Source organism: Uranotaenia lowii, chromosome 2 (genome assembly GCF_029784155.1).
Source record: "Uranotaenia lowii strain MFRU-FL chromosome 2, ASM2978415v1, whole genome shotgun sequence".
Taxonomy (NCBI): domain Eukaryota; kingdom Metazoa; phylum Arthropoda; class Insecta; order Diptera; family Culicidae; genus Uranotaenia; species Uranotaenia lowii.
Genome location: NC_073692.1, coordinates 69,879,466 through 69,901,540, shown reverse-complemented (window position 1 = coordinate 69,901,540; position 22,075 = coordinate 69,879,466). Strand labels below are relative to the sequence as shown.

The 22,075-nt window shown below is 33.7% G+C and overlaps 1 protein-coding gene across 1 annotated transcript in view; it reads right to left on the bottom strand.

The window, feature by feature from the left end:
• LOC129741536 (serine-rich adhesin for platelets-like) overlaps window positions 1–21,637 on the bottom strand; it is a 495,158-nt gene extending 473,521 nt beyond the window's left edge. The window contains exon 1 of the mRNA XM_055733276.1: window positions 21,511–21,637. The gene's annotated coding sequence lies outside the window, so the exon portion shown is untranslated. The remainder of the gene's footprint in view (window positions 1–21,510) is intronic.
• Window positions 21,638–22,075: the final 438 nt, after the last annotated feature.

Below are 22,075 nucleotides of genomic sequence, written 5' to 3'. Positions count from 1 at the left end.
GCTTACCCAAAGCGATGACGATGACAATTGGATTGAGATTTTAATCTTAACACACATCCGAGATATTCACAGTGGCCAGCATTTCCTCATGACCCACAATACGCCACGCTCCCCTATTAAATTTATTTTTTTTTTAAATTTTTTTACAAACTAACACGATTTCTCAAGCGATAAATGTAACGGAAATGCTACTTGATTACATTTTCAAATGTTAGAGAAATATGAGATATCAAATAAAGAACGAATATAAGTCATTAATAAGGCTATGATCATTTAGAATCCGGGCAGTTACAAACGTGTGTATTTTGAAAATTATTCATTTGATTAAAAAACTTTCTATGAAGGAAATGAAGGAGTTAATATGATATTTAATGTAAAAATATATTTAAAAAAATTTATCGATGATTACAAGAAATGCTCTAACTTTATCATAAAATCAATATTTTTTTTTGCACACTTTTTTCGGTCATGTATTGGTCTATTATTTTTATTACAGAAGAAAACCTTTGCAAAAACATAATATTTTACACTAATTCACATGGAAAAACTAATTGGATTATGGTTGGGACCTTTTCATGAGCAGGCATCTCGAAGAATTTGACCTATTAAATCCGGTTTTAACATAAATTTTTGGTCAATCAAAACACATCTGTCACATTGCGTTAGAATCGGTTGCTCAGATTTGCGATCCATGGAACTGCTCATTTTTAATTATTTGCTGGGTGTCTAGTCTAGTCAGACTACACTTTTTGCCTGCCAAAGACGAATTTATTGCATAGTTTAGGGGTCTACATTCAGTTATTCGCTATAACCGTAGTCTTTTTACCCATATTTGAGATCAAGGGTCCCACTTCGATGTTTGGTTAAACTTCGTAAGCATCCTAGAGTGGCTCGTTATACTTCTTAACCATTTGACCCAAAAAAAAATTTAGAAAAAATTAATAGTTCATGAGTTTTCAAGTCAACAATGAAGAATTTCCGAGACGATTGTGCAAAATTATTTTTACCATGTCTTTTTGCATCGTAAATATCTCAAACACACGTTTACTTAAAAATCTTCAAAAATATGGCAAGATAGTTCTTTTTATAACCAATACAACGCTACTAAAGTTTCCGAGCTCTATTAACGTAGCTATCACCAAAACAAAGTGCCCGGATACTAAATGAGCATAGCTTTATCATGAATTTTTAGAAAAAGATACAACGGCTCATCGGAGGGGACTTGAACCCGCAATTTCCGCTTCAGTACTCGGAGCGTTAGCCAATCACACCACGGTGAACGTGACAAAATAGGCTTCAGCATGCGTACTAGTCGACCTCCATATGTTGACTGCTGGATCTTCTGCATATGATCGTAAGTAGCGGCAAACCCGAAGCAATCGACCATGCGCGCTCGGCTAAAATCCTGAGTCGATGGATGGTGATCAGTGTTGCCAACATTGCCAACAACCCGGTTTTCCATCGTCTCGCATTGATATTTAAGCAAAGCTCACGTCATTCTGTCAGTGGTCTTTTGTACAGAATAGCCAACGATTCTGTTTACTGTCCATTGAGCATTAGCTTAGCTTATTTGACTACTCACATTCACCTCGAATCGTTGAATCCGAAATGCTTGAAAATTGTCGAATTTAACTGACAAATTTAAAATAATAGATATTTTGTTAATGATTTTTTTTTATTTGTAGTAAAAAGACATCTTGAACTCTACGATCGTTGATGTGGTTCAGTAGAACAAGTTCCACGTCACCAATGGTTGCTACTCCGTGATTGATCAAGGCCATCAATTTTAAATCATAGAGGTCAAAATAAAGGCGCTTAGGATTAGCAGCACAGCCGGGCACGTCCTAGAAGTCAATAGATAGTTGGAAACAACAGAGAAAGAAATGAAAGACATAAATTTGCGCTTTAGGACCGAGGTCATCTCTGCAACCTTGCAAATAATCTTGTATGGAGGAGCGAGTTAGCTTAGCTTAGCTTAGCTTGATTGACTACTCACATCCACCTTGAATCATTGAACCCGAAATGCACCTTGAGATGTCTTGATTAGGAATTTAAAAGTATTCTATTATACTCTGTGACTGATTTCTAAATTTGGTTTAAATACAAGTCAATACATTTCGGATTCCAAGATCGCAGGCGTGGCTCAGTAGAACAAGTTCCACATCGCCAATGGTTGCTACTCCGTGATTGACCGAGGCCATCAATTTTGTTCAGAGGTCAAATGAACGGAACCTGGAACTGGTTACACATTCACAATGCACAAAACTGATGCTCTCTCTTTAAACATCAATAACGGCGCGGGCCACGTCCTAGTAGTCAATAGATAGGTTAGAGAAAATGAGAAAGGGATGAAAGAACAACTTTGTGCCTAAGGACCGAGGTCACCTCTGCATCCTTGCAAAAAAAATCTTGTATGGAGGAGCGAGTTAAAGGATACAGTTGGGAAACACTTTTGATAAGTTTTTTTATTGTTTACTTTAAATTCTATTCTCAATCTACGGTTTACCCTTGATCCGAGATTAAAACAAGATGTATATTTTATTTCTGTTGGTCTGTATTAGAAAATGCTTGTATGACAAAAACTTAATATCGCTTTTCTAATGAATTATCACACAAATTTTTCATTCGAGTATTTGATAATTATATGGGAGAACTTGACTTCTAATTTTCAGATTTGAATTAAGTATTGAGATCCATTCAAAAACAAACGTTGCAGAAGAAACAATTTACAAACCTACTTTCATCTTAATAATTTCAAAAATGTATAAATCTAGAAGGAAAAATCGAATTAAAAACAATTAGAAAATATTATCATAAAGGTATCTGACAACAATTTTTAAAAAACGAAAGAAGAATCACTATCATGGAGATGTATCTATTATAAAAAATTCTCTTGAAACGTACAAACAACGTTACTCCTCCGAAATGACCCAAACGACTCAAATGAAATTATTTTTAGATTATTCTGTAGGCATGCGAATCAATTTATATCGATTCAATTGTCCCTAATAATTAAATTTCTAATACATTTGAATAAAATAAAATTCATGGCTTCCATGTTTTTATAAATTTTCTTTCCTTTGGGAGGTTTGTTTTTCATCTCCATAGCCGAGGCGTCGCGAGCAGACGTCGTTAGAGGATGGCAGCCATGGCATAGCATACTGATTAGTGGGAACATTTGGGCGCGTATTTCTCAACCAAGCATATTTCCAATGCACGTGGTGGCGCTATGAAGCCTAGATGAGATTTTTTTTCTTCTTAAATCCTAGCTCATTTGTACAGCACATGGTAATGAATGATGAATGCCTAGATGTGATCGGGATATATATTTTGTCGATCGAATCACAACCAAATAAACGGTTTTAAAACTTAAAACTTTTTTTTATAACGTGTTAATAAAAACAGCAATTGTTTTCTATAAAATATGAAGAAGACAAGTCTTTATTCATATTAAATTTGGCATAATATCTTATCAAGACTTATCAAACAAATAAAGCGAAATGTTGCCTCAATTAGATACCGTAAAACGGGGTAACTTTGACCAATAATAAATTTTTGCACATTATCATCAATAACTCAGTCTCTAGTTTAAATTTTTGAAAACTGTTTTCTACATTTGAAAGCTTATTTATTGAGTATCCAATAGACAAAATTTGGTTTGTATTTGAAATTTTTTCTGTTAGTAAAAATGTAATATCAAAATCCTAAAATATCTATTTTTTCTAAGGCTCGCAAACAAACAGCTTTCTTGATGATAACAAAAAGCATTTAGAAACAAACGGGTTGTTGAAAGTGAAAGAACTACTTTTTTCTTTGTATGTATATAGTTATAGTGCTATTTTTATAGTCATTTAGTGATAAATTTTTTATATTTAAAAAATAAGGAGATTTTCCAAGAGTAAGCCCGTATTGGACAAATGCATAGGAACCTTATCAAATGGTTAACTTTGAAGAAAAAACGAAAATAGAAATAGTGAGAGGGCCTACAGGAAAGTGTGAAGGTAAAATTTCATTTGTAATTTGTAGCTCTAACTATTTAACAATTCCAATTTAATTTTTGCCCCTAAATGTATGCACCATAAAAGATCTTTTTTCGATTATAAATGTTTTTAAAAGAAAACGTTAAAAGGCGAGGTAAAAATTGATAAACTAGCATATGGAAATATTATGATGGTGTTTTGTATCCTTTATGATCAAGTAGTTCGTGAACACTTCTTGCATTGGAAGAGGGATAGGGATAGGGGGAGAGGGATAGGATCATTAAAACATACATTTTGTCATCATTATTAACTCTATGAAGTTTATTAAGTCAGAATAAAAGTTTCAGATAGATCATGAAAAACAAATTTAGAGATCAATTTTAAGAAAGTATTATTAAATCATATTTGCACTGAAATTCGAAACTCTAGTTGCAGTTCTCTTTCAAACGAGTTTGCTTCTAGGTTATGGTGAAATTTGATTTGAAATGCAGCCTAGGAAATAAAACTGAATTTCAATTATTTTAACAAATTTTATTCATTTGTGGAAGCACACCGGGTCAGCTAGATTTCTATAAACATTCTTACATTAATATTGAAGAAAGAATGCACCTTTGATCTTAGAGAAGTAGGTTATATTTCATTATCCAACATAATATTGTTACTGCATGATAAAAAAAATCAAGCTTTTCAACCAAGTTTATTTGAGAATAATATTGCGGAAATTGCACCTATTTAGACTCCTATGCAAATAATTTCCACGCAGAATTATTTTCGCACTGACGCACACATAGACAACCCGTGTCAGTTTTTCAAATCAACCGTTGCTCGCTTCTAATTTTCGAATCACATTTCCAAACGGCATAATCGTTATTGTTTTGGCGAAAATTATTATGAAATGCGAACCAAGGAGTTTAATAACGAAAATTGACCGATCAACAAATGAAAAGAAACGAACAGAAAACAGAATGCATTCTGTACATTCGGGTACAAGAATGTAAGTGGAACAAATAAATCATGCATTATTCGGGCGTTTTTCGATTACTGAAAAATTAGCCAAAATATTATGGATTCACTGACACACCAGTCGTAATTGTTTTTAATTCAATTTTATCCAAAGATGTAAAGAATATCGATATGTGTCATTGTCTATGTATAGGTCTGTGAGCAGATTTTACTGCGCGCAAATTATTTGCACGGGGGTCTAAATAGGTGCAATCTGCGCAGTTTGTTAAAGACGGCAACGGTGCGTATGAAAGTTGATTTTTTGGTAGAAATAATTTGAAGTAACTGAACTCTGATGTTGGTCCTTTTTTTATATGTAGTCCCTTTTCAACTTTTAGCACATGATAGTTTATATAAAGAATGTGATGGTGTTAGTGAGTGCGGAATTGTTATCTGTCAAATCAGATTCTCTTAATAGTCTAAAAATTCATGCAATTGGCAATAAGAGTTAATAAGCAATGATGGGATAACTTATTTGGACAATAAGTCTTCGAAACTTTAAGAATAATACGGTTTTTCAATATTCAATATGATTGGTCTATTATAATTTAGATCTATGTTTTTATGATCACAAAATTTATTGCTGAAAGATGCAAGACAGTTTTCAACTTAAATGTTTTGTGTATCAAATGCTGAGTCAATTTGATTCTGAGCAAATATTAGACACATGAACCTACTGCAGGTAATATTTTGAGTGCAAAAGTGAATTTATCATTTATTTGAATTTTAATAAAGGACTTTTTACTGCGTTTGGTGAAGTACAGGGCAGCAATCATAGGTTAAAAAAAGAAAAATTAAATTTCAAAAAATATTTAATTCATTTCTTTCTAAGCTATTTAAAGAAAAAAATGTTTAATAAGAATATTATTCCGATTGGAATTGCTTGGATTACGAAGACCCAGTAGTTGGGAGACTTCTAATTGATCGTATTTCTTCTAGGATGATTTGTCCCCTAGGCTAAAATCAAATTGACTGTGCAAACCCCAACCCAGAATCTCTGTTCCTCCGTTTCTATTGTTTACGCTCAAACGACCAGAAAAATCTGACGCTTGCCAAACCACCGAAGCGAGATCACCGAATGAATGCCTGCCGGTCGATGTTGTGGTATGACGAGGGGCGCACCGATAGTTGTTCCCCAAACATATAGACATTGCTAAGACCGAAACCACACTGAATGGTTTTAAGCCAGGCGGAAAATTGCTATCATTTTAATATCCGATAGTAATTTTGTTGATTTATGATTATAAATCTGACATTGGAAATGGAGAAAAAAATCCCTGGAAAATTTCATTTTCGACCCCTCGGTTTTATTTACGAACCGCTCGAGAGACATATGTGCGCCGTACAATATTTCCACTCCACTACATTCGAAAGCGATATTTAGAGTTGGATAATTTGCGGATTTTGCTGTGCCGCGCTATAGGCTTGGACAAAAATTATTGTTTGATTAGAATGCAAAGCTTCAGGCGGGTTTGTCGACTGTGGGTGGGTGGGCGTTTTCGTGTGCTAGAAAATACGGGAGCGAAAGCTCGGTAATAACGAGTAATGAATCACAATTCTACCAAAAGTTACGCCGTATTTGATAAGCCATGTCGGATTTCCGGGGTGATTAATGGTTCGTCGCTACGAATTATTTATTATTCGACGATATGGATGAAGTGTGAGTTTCGAAATTGGTAATTAATGCTTCTAGAGGAGTATCTGGTGAGGAAATCTAGTGATGAGAACGTTTGGACTCGAAATAGCTGGACATCTATGAAAGTGTATTCATTTGATGAGATGGAAAGGGAAAAAATGAAATTTCTTATATTTTGAAACAAATTACAGAGGATTGCCCCTTACTTAATAAGCTGTTAACACAAAATTCAGGTCATTCCTTTTCACATTCTAAGGCTTGAATGTGTTAAAATTTCTTCAAACGTTAACGAGTACTGAGAAAATATCAACATAACTTATATTCAACTCAATTTGCAGAAGAAATTTTAAAATTTTGAGGAGAATTTTAAAAATATCATTAACAAAAAGCGTACACCTGTCTTTATGATAAATTTGCCATTTTTTCATTTTTGTCATTTTTGTCGTTTTTCTCATTTTTGTCATTTTGGCCATTTTGGTCATTTTTGGGAATAATGTCATTTTTGTTATTTTTTGTCATTTTTGTCATTTTTGTCATTTTTGTCATTTTTGTCATTTTTGTCATTTTTGTCATTTTTGCCATTTTTGTCATTTATGTCATTTTTGTCATTTTTGTCGTTTTTGTCATTTTTGTCATTTTTGTCATTTTTGTCATTTTTGTCATTTTTTTCATTTTTGTCATTTTTGTCATTTTTGTCATTTTTGTCATTTTTGTCATTTTTGTCATTTTTGTCATTTTTGTCATTTTTGTCATTTTTGTCATTTTTGTCATTTTTGTCATTTTTGTCATTTTTGTCATTTTTGTCATTTTTGTCATTTTTGTCATTTTTGTCATTTTTGTCATTTTTGTCATTTTTGTCATTTTTGTCATTTTTGTCATTTTTGTCATTTTTGTCATTTTTGTCATTTTTGTCATTTTTGTCATTTTTGTCATTTTTGTCATTTTTGTCATTTTTGTCATTTTTGTCATTTTTGTCATTTTTGTCATTTTTGTCATTTTTGTCATTTTTGTCATTTTTGTCATTTTTGTCATTTTTGTCATTTTTGTCATTTTTGTCATTTTTGTCATTTTTGTCATTTTTGTCATTTTTGTCATTTTTGTCATTTTTGTCATTTTTGTCATTTTTGTCATTTTTGTCATTTTTGTCATTTTTGTCATTTTTGTCATTTTTGTCATTTTTGTCATTTTTGTCATTTTTGTCATTTTTGTCATTTTTGTCATTTTTGTCATTTTTGTCATTTTTGTCATTTTTGTCATTTTTGTCATTTTTGTCATTTTTGTCATTTTTGTCATTTTTGTCATTTTTGTCATTTTTGTCATTTTTGTCATTTTTGTCATTTTTGTCATTTTTGTCATTTTTGTCATTTTTGTCATTTTTGTCATTGTTGTCATTTTTGTCATTTTTGTCATTTCTGCCATTTTTGTCATTTTTGTCATTTTTGCCAAAAAAGCTGTTAACTTTCCACTTAGTGAAATTAAAGATAATGATTGTAAATTTATCACCAACTAGCACAATTTGATAAAAATTCAAAGTGAAAGAAGTTTCACTTTCAAACAGAAACAAATCCTCGAAAACTCCCCAAGCCAATCGATATTTCCCAGTCCTGGAGCGGACGTTCAGTCCAGGGTCAAAGACTTGGCAGGGTTTCACATTTCCTTCGGTCCCTTAATCCTGCCTGGCATATCAAAGATTGGCTCGACTCAACCAGCCATGTTCCAGAGAGTGTATGTGTGTGCGAGTAAGTGCCTGTTATTGTTTGCCCAGGTCTACCGTCTGTGTATGTGTGTGCTCACTCACGTACCATTTGCCAATTAACTACGTAGATAAGGACTAATTTGTCCCGAGTAGTATGATTAAAATTTAATTAGCATTACATCAAAAGCTCATCGAGTGATGGGTAATAATGGCGGATATGTGGAATAAGAGGATATTGACAGCAGGGTGAAGAGAAATTTAAGTTTTTCTGAGAGCTACTTTAACCCCTTCCTGAATGATTTTTCATTTTTATTTTAATCAAGGGTGCTTGGCTCAATGAGTGAGGTTGCTTAATTACTTTTCTCGATTAAAGTTTTATTTTCGGATTGAAGTTCGTTTCGTAACTTAAGAGAGAGGCATTTGATCAAGAAAACTAAGCCATATCATTTGAAGTTCTTATCTTTGGATAATATGTTTTCCTAATCGATTGGAAAAAAAAGATATTTCTATCGTCAAATATTTCCTCTAAATTTTATTATACTAGGCTATAATGATGGCTTGTTATAAAATCTAGGTAGGTAGTAAACTAATAAGTCCAAAATTTTAAGATTTGATTTTGAATCGTTTGGCGTTACTCCGCCAAGATTTTCTAAATCACATTTTCAAAAAAAAGCCCACCTTTCTAATATTTATCCTCCTTGTTTGCCGACTCAATGGATTGCGTGTATATTTCCGAGTAAATTGACCTTCTTTCCCAGAAATATTTAGGAAACCGAGCTTATATACAGCAAGCAACAAACCGCCCGCGCTCCACCCGTAACAATTGACGGTTAATAAATCATAGGACATCGAGAATACAAAACGGTAGTCACGACAAAAACAAGAAAAAAAAGAAAAAGTTGGGGGCGAGGGCAATCAAATGCGCCCATTAGCCCGCCTGGTCACGTTATTGGAGACCACACACAGCTCGAATAAACACGCCAGATTGCGGGTGGAGGTGATTTTGTTGATGTGAGTTTCGCCACCATCGAACACGCAAGCCAGGTATCCGCAATTGATTTCCACGAGAGGCCATGACCTGGAGTCCACTCCCGCCTAGCTGGGGGACTCTTCTGGTTTAGTGAGTGACTTCCGTGAGCAATGTTTTGACGCCAAAGTTTACGCAACAAAAGCGGTTCAAGAATCGATGGATCACTTTATGTTTGGACAAACTTTTGGTGCCCATAACCTGTCTAGAGATCAATCGTTTCGTTTGATGTTGTACCAATGCATACACATTAGGGTGTCAGTCCAATGGGTCATGTCGAATTTCTGTAGATTTTTTTGTAGATCGGCCCAAAGAAACTGACTTGTGCCAAATTTCAGTTCAATTGGACTTGATTTAGAATTGCTTCCAAGTTCTGAAAGTTTCGGTTTTTTAAACCTCGAAATTCACACGACTTAAAATGCGTAAAAATTCAAAATCTGGTGTAATATCGAAAAAAATGTTTGTCTAAAATCGACTTAAAAAAAACGTATTTATGGGGGGCACCAAAGGATATCCGGAAAATATAAATTCGCATGAAAAGTCGAGATCTGGTGTTATAATGAGAGAAAATATTAGCCGAAAATCGACTTTCTGGGACTAATCGTTTTGAGGAAAACCGATTTAGTCCCCCCTTTGGAGATTTTTGACAAATAATTTTTTTCGAAATAAATCCAGATTTCGACCATTTATGCATTTTAAAGTCATTTGGCATCAAAATTAAAATTGCAATTTTCCGAATGTCTTTATCTCCCTTGGTGATATTTAAGGGTAAAAAGGTGCACTAATTGAAAATCGAGAGAGCTGAAATTTGCCCTGTCAGTTTTTTTGTAAATTGGCCACAAAATCTATATATTTACAAAATTTACAAAATTCGATCATGAAATTTTTCCCTTGCATCCATTGCCACCCTAATATAGATATCTAACTTGGGCTACCACTGATTGCGTGATAGTTATTGAAATTTGAACCAGTCTTCAGCCTAACATTGCCAGTACAAAATGATTTATATTGTTTTATTGTTATTAGCTATTTATTAAAGTCTGCTTCATTTAATATTGGAACAAATTCTTTTGCTCATTGTGGCGCTCCTAGTGGACGGATTTGGAAACTTTTTTCACCCACGTGTCGGGAAATTCATTACCTTTCACCATGTATTTATGTCATAACACCAAACGATAGCATTTTGTAAACAACCGCCATGGAAGCCGAACGGAGAGATCAAATTGTGCACAGTTTTCTTGAAAATCCATTGTTGTCGGCATCGAAGCTAGCTAAACAGCTTAAAATGCCCAGAAATACCGTATGGCGTGTTATCAAGCAGTACAAGGAAACATTGACGACGGCTCGGAAGCCGCATTCGAAGCGTCGGAGTGGAACTGTCGACCGGAAACTGCGTGGGAAAGTCATCAAGGCCGCCAAGAGGAATCCCAATCTTTCAGAACGCGATTTGGCCAATAAGTTCCAGGCCGCTCACAGTACGGTGCGACGAATTCGTCTCCGGGAAGGAATAAGGTCATTCCGAGCCAGCAAACAGCCAAATCGGACGCTGAAGCAGAACAATGTGGCCAGAATTCGTGCTCGAAAGCTGTACGACCAAGTGCTGACCAAGTTCGACGGATGTATTCTGATGGACGATGAGACCTACGTGAAGGCGGACTTTGGGCAAATCCCAGGTCAAAAATTTTATTTGGCGACGGCTCGGGGGGATCTACCTGCAAAATTTAAGGTCGTGTTTGCGGATAAATTCGCCCGCAAGTACATGATTTGGCAGGGGATATGCAGTTGTGGACAGAAAACCAAAGTCTTTCTCACTGACAAGACAATGACATCAGAAGTCTACAAAAAAGAGTGCCTACAGAAACGGATTCTGCCGTTTATTCGTGCCCACGACCGTCCAGTAATGTTTTGGCCGGACCTCGCAAGCTGCCATTACAGCAAAACGGTTATGGAATGGTACGCAACGAACGGGGTCAGCGTAATACCGAAGGACCTCAACCCCCCAAACTGCCCCCAGTTCCGGCCGTTAGAGAAATACTGGGCAATCACGAAGCGGAGGCTTAAGGCAAAGGGAAAACTTGTTAGGAACATGACTCAAATGAAGAACTGGTGGAATCAAATCGCCAAAACGGTGGACGAAAAGGGTGTGCGCCGCCTAATGTGCCGTATTACGGGAAAAGTACGAGAATTTCTTCGAAACAGCAATGAATAATTTTTTTAGTTTTTTTTTATGAAAGAGTAAAGAAAATGCTACATTTGTATGAAAAACAAATTATGAATTCGTTAATAAATGACTGAACTACACGCAATTGTTTGTGTTCCAATATTAAATGAAGCAGACTTTAGTCCCAATTACAAAAAATGAACACATAAAGTGGTTAAAATTGTATTGATTACTTAGTTTAATTTTATGACAATTCAAAGAGATTTTCATGTGAATTTCTGACAATGACATGTTCAAAACAATTTTTGCTACCAATTTCACAGTTTAATTTAAGGTAAACTCCAGGAAGATTTTATGACGTTTTCGTGAAAATTTAGTGAAAGTTTAACTAGACAGATAACAAATAACACCGTTATATTAAAAAAAACCTTTGCCACCTTTTTATGAACTTTCTTTTGATTTCATGAGCTTTTTCTGTTAGATTCTGTGACAATGAAAAAAAATTTCTTTTTCCTTACAAATTAAATTAAAAAACTTTACAACAATGTATTGATCATTTCATGCCAATATTCAGTTAGGCCCAGAACATTTCAGTCGAGTGAAGAGTGACTGTTGACTTTCATTGCTCATAAATAATTTCTAATCAACAATTGCTGAAACTTTATGATAAATTTATACATAACTTTTAAGCAATAAAGGGTGATACGGTCAAAATTTGTTCAATATCAACTTGACGTATTTCTTTCAATTCTGCAATTAAAAAACCTGAACACCCCTCATTTTGAAGGTCTGCGTGTTTAGAAAGTTGCTCCTATTTTGATTTTGGAAATCACTCTTCAGTTGTAAAAATGCCGTCCAAGGAAGAAGAGCAGCCTATCAAAATTTTGCTCGCGCAGCGTGAAAATCCGAGCTACTCGCACGCAAAGCTGGCAAAATCGTTAGAAGTTGCCGAATCAACCGTTAAAAATGTAATTAAAGTATTTGGGGAACGTTTGTCGACAGCCAGGAAGTCTGGATCGGGGGGAAATCGAAAACCGGAAGCCGCTGAGACGACAAAGAGAGTTGCCGGTAGTTTCAAGCGAAACCCTGACCTCTCTCTCCGAGATGCCGCAAATAAGTTGGGTGTATTGTCAACAACCGTGCATCGAGCCAAAAAACGAGCCGGACTATCGACTTACAAGAAGGTAGTGACTCCAAATCACGATGATAAACAAAATACAACGTCCAAAGCGCGATCCCGGAGGCTGTACACGACGATGCTGACGAAGTCTGACTGTGTGATAATGGACGACGAAACCTACGTCAAAGCCGACTACAAGCAGCTTCCGGGACAGGAGTTTTATACGGCAAAAGGAAGGGGAAAGGTAGCAGATATTTTCAAGCCATGAAACTGTCAAAGTTCGCGAAGATATATCTGGTTTGGCAAGCCATCTGTACCTGTGGCTTGAAAAGCAGCATTTTCATAGCTTCCGGGACTATAAACCAAGAAATTTACGTGAAAGAGTGTTTGAATAAACGTATGCTGCCTTTCCTGAAGAAACACGGTTGTTCCGTACTGTTTTGGCCGGATTTGGCATCTTGCCATTACGGTAAAAAGGCCATGGAGTGGCACGCCGCCAACAACGTGCAGGTGATTCCCAAGGACAAGAACCCTCCCAACACGCCAGAGCTCCGCCCAATTGAGAAATACTGGGCTTTTGTCAAGCGGAACTTAAAGAAGACCAGAAAGACTGCTAAGGACGAGCAGCAGTTTAAGGCAAACTGGCTTTCCGCGGCGAAGAAGGTGGACAAGGTGGCTGTACGAAATCTGATGGCAGGAGTTAAGCGTAAGGGCCGGCACTAGTTTACAGCATTTTTGAACTCAGTAAACCGAAGGTCATTTCCAATGTGAAATCGGGCGCTGAATCCGAAAATGAAAATCAAAAAAATCTCAGTAGAACCGTTTTTGAGTTATGCTCCAAATATGAAATTTCGAAAAAATTAAAAAAGTTCTTGTACTTAGACTAAAATATCTTGGACGGAATAACAGTAATTTGAAATCCTTCTTTTGCATATTGAAGGTGAATAAATTTTCTATCGATCATCTGAACACTGTTTTTGCGTTTGACCAACAGTATTGTTGATATTAGTGACTTTATGAGAAAAAAAATTATAAAAAACGTATTTTTTTAGAGAAAATTTTGCTTCAACGAAAGTTTTAGACTCGATGATAGCATTTAAAAATCTGATTTTCTTTTGTGCTTGAATGTCAATTAAAAACAAAGATTTCAAGTGGTTATTTATCAAAATCGGTTGAAAATTGAAGAAGTTATGGCCACTTTACCATAACTGAAATTTTTGGAGTTTTTAATAATTTGACGAACCGCAGTACACTTATCATAGTATAGGAAAAATGAAACATTATAAATCTCACTCGCTCCAGTCAAAATTATTTATTAGCTTACCAGAAGGTCACATGCAAAGTTTCAGGAAGATCTGACCATAGGGAGGGGTTGCTTGAGTCTCAAACGTGAATAAAATTTTGAGGGATTTTGGCCGGAAGGAACGAAAAATACTGGTTTTTCATCAATAACTTGTTTCATCACGAGGTGATTGTTTTTTATGGTTGATTTTCTTAAAGCCTACGTTGAGACAAATATTTCACCCGAAGACTGTAACTCGATTGGATTTGAAACAGAAAAGTTATTGCGGTTCGAAGGCCGCAAATTTTGTCCAACACGCAATGAGTACTTTTTACGCATTGCGTTTTACACGACAATTTTCGACCAGAATACAATCTTTAAACCGCAATAACTTTTCTGTTTCAAATCCAATCGAGTTACAGTCTTCGGGTGAAATATTTGTCTCAACTTAGGCTTTAAGAAAATCAACCATAAAAAACAATCAGCTAGTGATGAAAAAAATTATTGATGCAAAACCAGTATTTTTCGTTCCTTCCGGCCAAAATCCCTCAAAATTTTATTCACGTTTGAGACTTAAGCAACCCCTCCCTAAGGTCAGATCTTCCTGGAACTTGGCATGTGACCTTCTGGTAAGCTAATAAATGATTTTGACTTGGAGCGAGTGAGATTGATCTTGTTTCATTCTTCCTATACTATGATAAGTGTACTGCGGTTCGTTAAATTATTAAAAACTCCAAAAATTTCAATTATGGTAAAGTAGCCATAACTTCCTCAATTTTCAACCGATTTTGATAAATAACCACTTGAAATCTTTGTTTTCAATTGACATTCAAGCGCAAAAGAAAATCAGATTTTTTAAATGCTACCATCGAGTCTAAAACTTTCGTTGAAAGAAAATTTTCTCTAAAAAAATGCGTTTTTTATAATTTTTTTTCTCATAAAGTCACTAATATCAGCAATACTGTTGGTCAAACGCAAAAACAGTGTTCAGATGATCGATAGAAAATTTATTCACCTTCAATATGCAAAAGAAGGATTTCAAATTACTGTTATTCCGTCCGAGATATTTTAATCTAAGTACAAGAACTTTTTTAATTTTTTCGAAATTTTATATTTGGAGCATAACTCAAAAACGGTTCTACTGAGATTTTTTTGAATTTCATTTTCGGATTCAGCGCCCGATTTTACATTAAAAATGTTGGTCAGTTAATCAAGTTCACGATTTTTTTAAAATTTTGTAAACTAGTGCCGGCCATTCGGATTTGGAAAATCAAAAGCCTAATTTTATACTAATTAAACTTGAAAAAGAAATTTAATTTGATATTTTAAATAAAGGATTTCACCGATTTACACGCGTTTTCCCTTGACCAAATTTTGACCGTATCACCCTTTAGATAGATGATTTCAAGATAACATCATGATCACATTTTTTAAATAACTTCAGAGCAGTTGCATGAAAAGTATAGTCGGTAATGCATTAGCCTAGAAACTCGGAGTCTTCGGTCTCAAAGCTTGTTCAAAAGTGTAGCTGTGCAGGTGTTGATTATTTTATCATTTCCTAGATAAAAAATCATTATTTATTTTCCTTAAAAATCTTAAATTTCCTGGTAGAATTATTTTTACACCAAATTTTTGGGATTTGAGATTGTTTCTTAACAATTTTCGACTGAACTGGACTGGACTATCGCTATTCAAAACTCCAGCTTCAGTTCTAATTTTTTAAAGCTTGAAATTGATTTCAAATGATGACTTCAAAAATAATTTTAATTATAAATGATTTTTGTAAATTTCCTTTACTTCTAGAAGGTGTAGGAAAGCAAACCGGGTGAGCTGGTAATTTATAAAAAATAATGGTATATTTCAGAAGCTCAAGAATGCTTTAAATTCTGGACCATTAAATTTATACTTATTGAATTTATATTTGCAAATTTACAAAAATTCAACATGTTAATGCATTATGGATGATTTATTTTTCAAAATATTTTTCTATAAGTTTTGTTTTTGTTTAAATACCATGCGTAAACTGCTTTTTTTTTGTAAATTTTAGTTTCAATTCTCGAAATTTGCCATATTATTTGTGGTGTAATTTTTTTATTAGGGGAGAGTGGGGTATTCTGAGTCCTTTTTGTTTGCTTCATAACTATTTTATTACAAAAAAATAAATTGAAAAAATAATTGGTATGGCTTTGTTAATTTCTAGCGGATCTATAGGCCTTTTTTATAATTTTCAATAAATTATTTTCTCTGAGTTCTGACTGTTTTAAAAGTTTGTTTTTCTATTGATGAGCAGGGAAAAGCCCGCGGGAGTGTACCTCCTCTTGAGGTCCTTCTCCAGTGGGCGTAAAACTTCCTCATCATTCTTTATTTTCATGTTTTTTTTTCAATTTTTGATTTTACAATAGGTGCATTTTTAAGGTTATTTTTAAAAATGGTAGGGAATCGTGTGTGACCAAATCCGATTTGAAAAAAAAATATGAAAAGTTTATAAGTTAACCCAAAACTTTTATTTCATAACTCATGTTGTTATTTGAGGTGAGGAAATAAAAAAGAGAGCTGTGTATGATCGAATTATTAAAATAAAAACCCTGGCTCGCGATCGCGACAAATTTATAACATATTTTGGCAATTATTGATGATTTCATAAAAACAAACATTTTTTTATAATTAAATCCAAATTTTATCACAAATTTATGTCTATTTCATAGCCGTTACATGAGCATTTCATAACCATTTCTTGTTGATTTTCAGAAATGTCATGAAGGATTCCTGAAGGTTCCATGGCATATTTTTGACAATTTAATGATAAATATTTGATAACAAAGTTTTTCGAAATCCACCTTTTGTGATATTTCAACAAACAGAAATTCAGAGCTTATTTTGTCTAGTCTAGAAGCGATGAATTTAAATATGTTATAACATAGTTTTAATCGGGTCCAGGTTAAAAATTCAAAAATATTTTTTAAATAGGATAAAATCCATTTAAAAATTATTGATTTTTGAGCAAAACCATCGATTATTATTGAAATATTAAACTTATCCATCCTTTTTATTAAATCAATAATAATTGCGCTTGAAGACCGCGAGTTATTTAAACCTTTGCTTTAAGAAAATAGTTAATGAAAAGAACTATTTTATTCTGGAAATCCTCATGTTCATGAAATACTACTTATACCACCAGTTAATTTGAGCTCTACTCAGTAGTCTAGTTCATGATGGCTCTAATCAGAAAAACAAGTTTTTTTTACTGGGGACATCCGATGACTTTTCAAAAACTGAATATGAGATTTTGAAGAGCTGGGCGTTCTATGAATAGTCTGAAAATTTCAAGTTTGTTATGTATTCCTAAGATATCATGTCGAGAATGTACACTTGTACACTTCGGATAATATAGATATTATCCCAGAAGAAAGGTTAGGTGTAACAATTTGACTTGATTAGCGAAATTCTTAATCATCAAAGTTTGTTTTGTTGTCAGATTTGGGATTTTAAGCCTCTTGAATTCCTTAATCCCATAAACTTAATCAACTTAGGTCTCCTGAAACCAAAATTGATCAGAATGATATAACTTAGCTCTGCTGTGACTTTTCTATAAGTGTAATTCGGTGTAAGTTTTGAATTCTAGGCCATTAAACAGTACTTTGAAATTTAAACCTATCTGAATGACTTATGAAATACTACAACTTGAATGAAAATATTTTATATAATGAAACAAGAGTTTCATCTTCATGCTATGAATTTTTGAAAAACGGTGCATAAACAGATTTTTATATAGTCATTTTACATTTAAATTCTCGATATTTTCCGTCTGTATTCAGTGTATCTTTTTTCCAAATGCCGACTGACATATATTTTAATTTTTAAATTGCGACCCAGAGATGGGTCTTGACTCAAACATTCAGTCAGCGAAACTTTTTTTTTTTGTAGAGAAATGAATCTAACTTAGATGAAATTTCAGGGACTAGATAAGAGAAAATCGATGTTGAAAAACATGCGAAAAAAATTTCCAAACTTGATTCCAACTACCGTAAGATGAAATGATGGGAATAGAAATAGACCAAGAAAAATGATTATGATCACATGGGAGAACTATTCCCTTCATTCCGATAGACATCGACACTCAACCAGTATAATATTCATACGCCAGGTTGGTCTCCTGTAGTAGAATGTTAATACATGGGCCCCGGAGAGGCGCAAGATGTGGGTTCAAGTCTCACCGGGAGACAAGGCGAATTTTTTTCGCATGTTTTTCAACATCGATTTTCTCTTATCTAGTCCCTGAAATTTCATCTAAGTTGGATTCATTTCTCTACATATATTTTAATTTTCAATGAATCCATTTGCTTTTTGTTCATTTGAATTCACTAATACTGAACAACTGCTATTGGTTCTTAGATTCAACAAATACTGGAAAAACAAGCATAAAATTTCAAACCTACCCCGAGCAGACTTTGATGCCCAAATCGATAGCAAATTGAGACCAACATGAGGTTTCGACAGCAAACTGAGAGCATGCTGTTGACTATTTTACGTTAGCAAAATTAGGAAACATAAAGGCCTTACTTTGCACTATGGAGCAGTTCCATACAATGAGACGGCAAAAAGTATGATTCGGTGTTTTGTTATTTTTGAAAATTATGTTTGAAAATTACTATTTTAACTAACTTAAAATAAATTCTAACATAATTTTTTTATAAATAACTTTTAAAGTACGATGCTTGGTGTTGTTTTTTACCCTTTTTTTTTGTTTAGAAAACCGGGTTTTGGACTAATTGATCATTAAATGATAAATAACATCAAGACATTTCATGAAACTCAAGAGAAAAATTTGTGAAACGATTGATCAATCATGAGTAACATTTTTTTTTTGACAAACCAACATCAACTTTGTTGAAATTATACTCATTAATGGGTAAAAATCACCCATTTGCATGATATTTTCAGATTTATTTGACTATAACTCAAAAAACGGTGATTTAAGGTGCCTGGAATCTCTTTCATTGTATTTTTAGGACTTTAAAATAGATCTTGATAGTGAAAAGAGTATGGAGAAATGCGGGGATTTTTTTGGCAAGGCTTTAAAGTTTTAGACTTTTGGAAAAAATAATTATTTACTCATTTTTATTATAGATCAATTAAGTGTGTAAAAATTTTGAATGGTTCAAATGAAAGCTTTTAATATAAGCTTTCATATGGTGTACTTTAAGTTTGAGAAAAAAATGTTTTCCATAGAAATATATGTGATTTAAAATTTTTTCTTCATCATATAAATTTTTCAATTTTTCAAAGTCTGATGTCTGTGGTGCGTTCAGTTTTCAAGATAATGAGTTGAAAAACTGGGAATATCTTTGTTAAATATAAAGTTATTAACTAGTAAAAATATAAAAGCGATCCGATAAAGTTCAGTTTTTGACTTTTTGCCGCCTAAAATTGCTTTGTTAGCAATTTTATACCAAATTATGTACCAACACTCAACAGCAAACCAGTCACATAAGTTGGTATAGAATTTATTCCGACATCAAAAATCGAGACCTCACATTTATTTCGCCTTTATTTAGATATAGATGAGAACAGAAAAACAAACCCGGTTTATCCTTAGAAAAAAAAATCCAAGATCTTCGCATTGCCTACTGAAAAACCTTGAAAATCTGTTTTCAAGTTATTGATCATATTGTCCAATTTGCTCTTGGCAGGAAGTTTGAAGTACAAAATTATCAATTTGGAGGACACTAATTTGATTTGAAATAGATGACAAGTTTTAGACCGATTACAGAATTTGAGACCGATATAACAATTAGAAAAACATCACTTGAAAATACTTTCTTTTGACACACTTCAATTTTCAAAAGATTTAAGAGTATAACGGCGTCAAATTTTGCTGTTAGTGAAAAATATCTGATGCCTTCTATACTGCCCCTACTTTCATAACAGTCCCATATGCAAAAACACGCAAGCGAGAAAATCAGCTTTTTCTGTTTTGGAATATATTCTTTAATTATGACCACAACTTTCAGCATAAACGAAAATCGTTTGATGGAATGTGTTCTAGGTTGTCATAATTAATCGTAAGATCTGAAATTTTAGAAATCGGGCCATCGGTAACGTCGGGAGCACCATTTTATTCGTTATGGGACTGTTATGCGAGCATATTTGAGACCTTTTTCAAATCTACTCGCATAACAGTCCCATACAGAATATGTTTTGCTAACCCAGGTACTTTCTAAGACTCAAATTTGATCATTTTTGAACTTCTAAATGCAGTTATCAGAAAAAGAAACATACTTTTGGAAAAATACCGTGAATTCTACATTGTAAGTTGAATATTTTTACGGTTTTGATTGCATCTGTTAGTTTTTTGCTCAGGAAGACATTCCTTCCTTCTTACTGGCCTGCCTTCGAGAACTAGTGTACATAATTCGACATCAAGTGAGTTTAAATCTGTTTTAATTGATTCAAAGCAATAAATCAAAGACTATTTCGCCGAAAGAAGCATTGAAAAGTTACCAAATCCGTGGTATTCCACATATGGGACTGTTATGCGGGTATATTTCATATGGGACAGCCACAAGTTGATATTTTTTTCGAAATTTCTAGAACAAAATCTCTTTTTTTATTGTTTTATATTGAAGCCCTATGTTCAAAATGACGATCTGTCAGGTAAGATGAAAAATGACGAAAATTCATATGGGACTGTTATGCGAGTAGGGGCAGTATAGGCATTATTATGCTCTCCAATCTCTCGAAAAACGTGGTGTGTTTAAAGTCTCAGTTTTAGCAAAATTTGCTATCACTTTCCTAACCAAGTATGAAAATTTGTGCTTTAATTTTGGCTGTGTACCACCTAAAGTCAAGCAAAAGGAGAGCAAATTTGACTCTCAGAGCGAGATAGCAAAATTTGCTTTAATTTTGCCAAAAAAATCTACTTGGGATGTGTTTGTGGATTTTTAAATTTTATTTAAATCAAATTAATTTTAATTACAAGTGAAGTCAACAATCAGGAACTTGAATCTTGTACCAGACTCCTATGTTATAAAAATTATTCAAAATTTTGGTTCTCTATTGGTACAATTATTTCTCTATAGATTATGAGATTTAAACTATTTTGATTATAAATCTGCTTGATAATTGATATTGATAATTGATAATTGATATTGAAAGAATTAAGTTAGAAAATATTAATTTTAATGCCAGATATGATTCAATTTGTTCTATGATTTGTATCTGCGATTTAATATTTATTTTCCAAAAACATAAAATTCTGATTTAAAATTCATACATGAATACAAAACTATGTTCCAAATTCGAAACATATTGTGATTTCGAAGCATAATCTGATTTTGCAAAACCTTGTAAACCTCTTTTAAGTTCTATATTTTTATGACTATCGGAGTAAGTCATAAATGTTTAATTTTCTTTGCAATTTTTTGAGTACGAGATTATTTGAGTTATAGATATATGACTTTGATTCCAGAAATATAAATGTTGAATAAAGTGAAAATAATATATCATTGCTAAAATATTTCATAACTTATTCCATTCCAGAAAACAAAAACTAACAGACATCAACAACCACTCAGAGATTGAATCGAAAAAGTAAAGTCATAAAAACCTGCTATAAAACTCCTATGTATGATGAACGGCGCTTTCCTCCACCGTATTTGCTTCACTCATTAACCGAAGGCTGCTGCTGCTGCTGTTGCGGTCCTCGTCGTTGTTGACGTTGACGCTGTGATGCTGCTTGTATCTTCTTTGCTGCCGCTGTCGTATCCTTTTGGTTCATTTTCACATACTGTCACTGCCGGATGTGATATTCTGCTGGGTTTGGTTGGTTTTTTTCAGGAAGAAAAAAGCAAAACCACACACTCTGTGTAAAACTTTCGCTCTCTGAAGTTGAGCCACACACACTTGGTTCTATTTTTTTTTTAACTTTTTTGATTTTTTCCTTGTTTTAAGTTTCAGCGAAATTTCTGATTCCCTTTACACACGTTGGGCAATGATTTTTTTACTTTACAATATGGTTACACCCACTCCACCACTTTTATGGGAACAATTTTTTATATCTTGCCTGCAGCTGATGCTGAATTCACTTTTTGCCTGTACCAGTTGATTTTGCTCGTTTGAATCACATTTGACGCGCACTTTTTCCCTGTTTCCTCTTATTCTGTTTGTTGTTT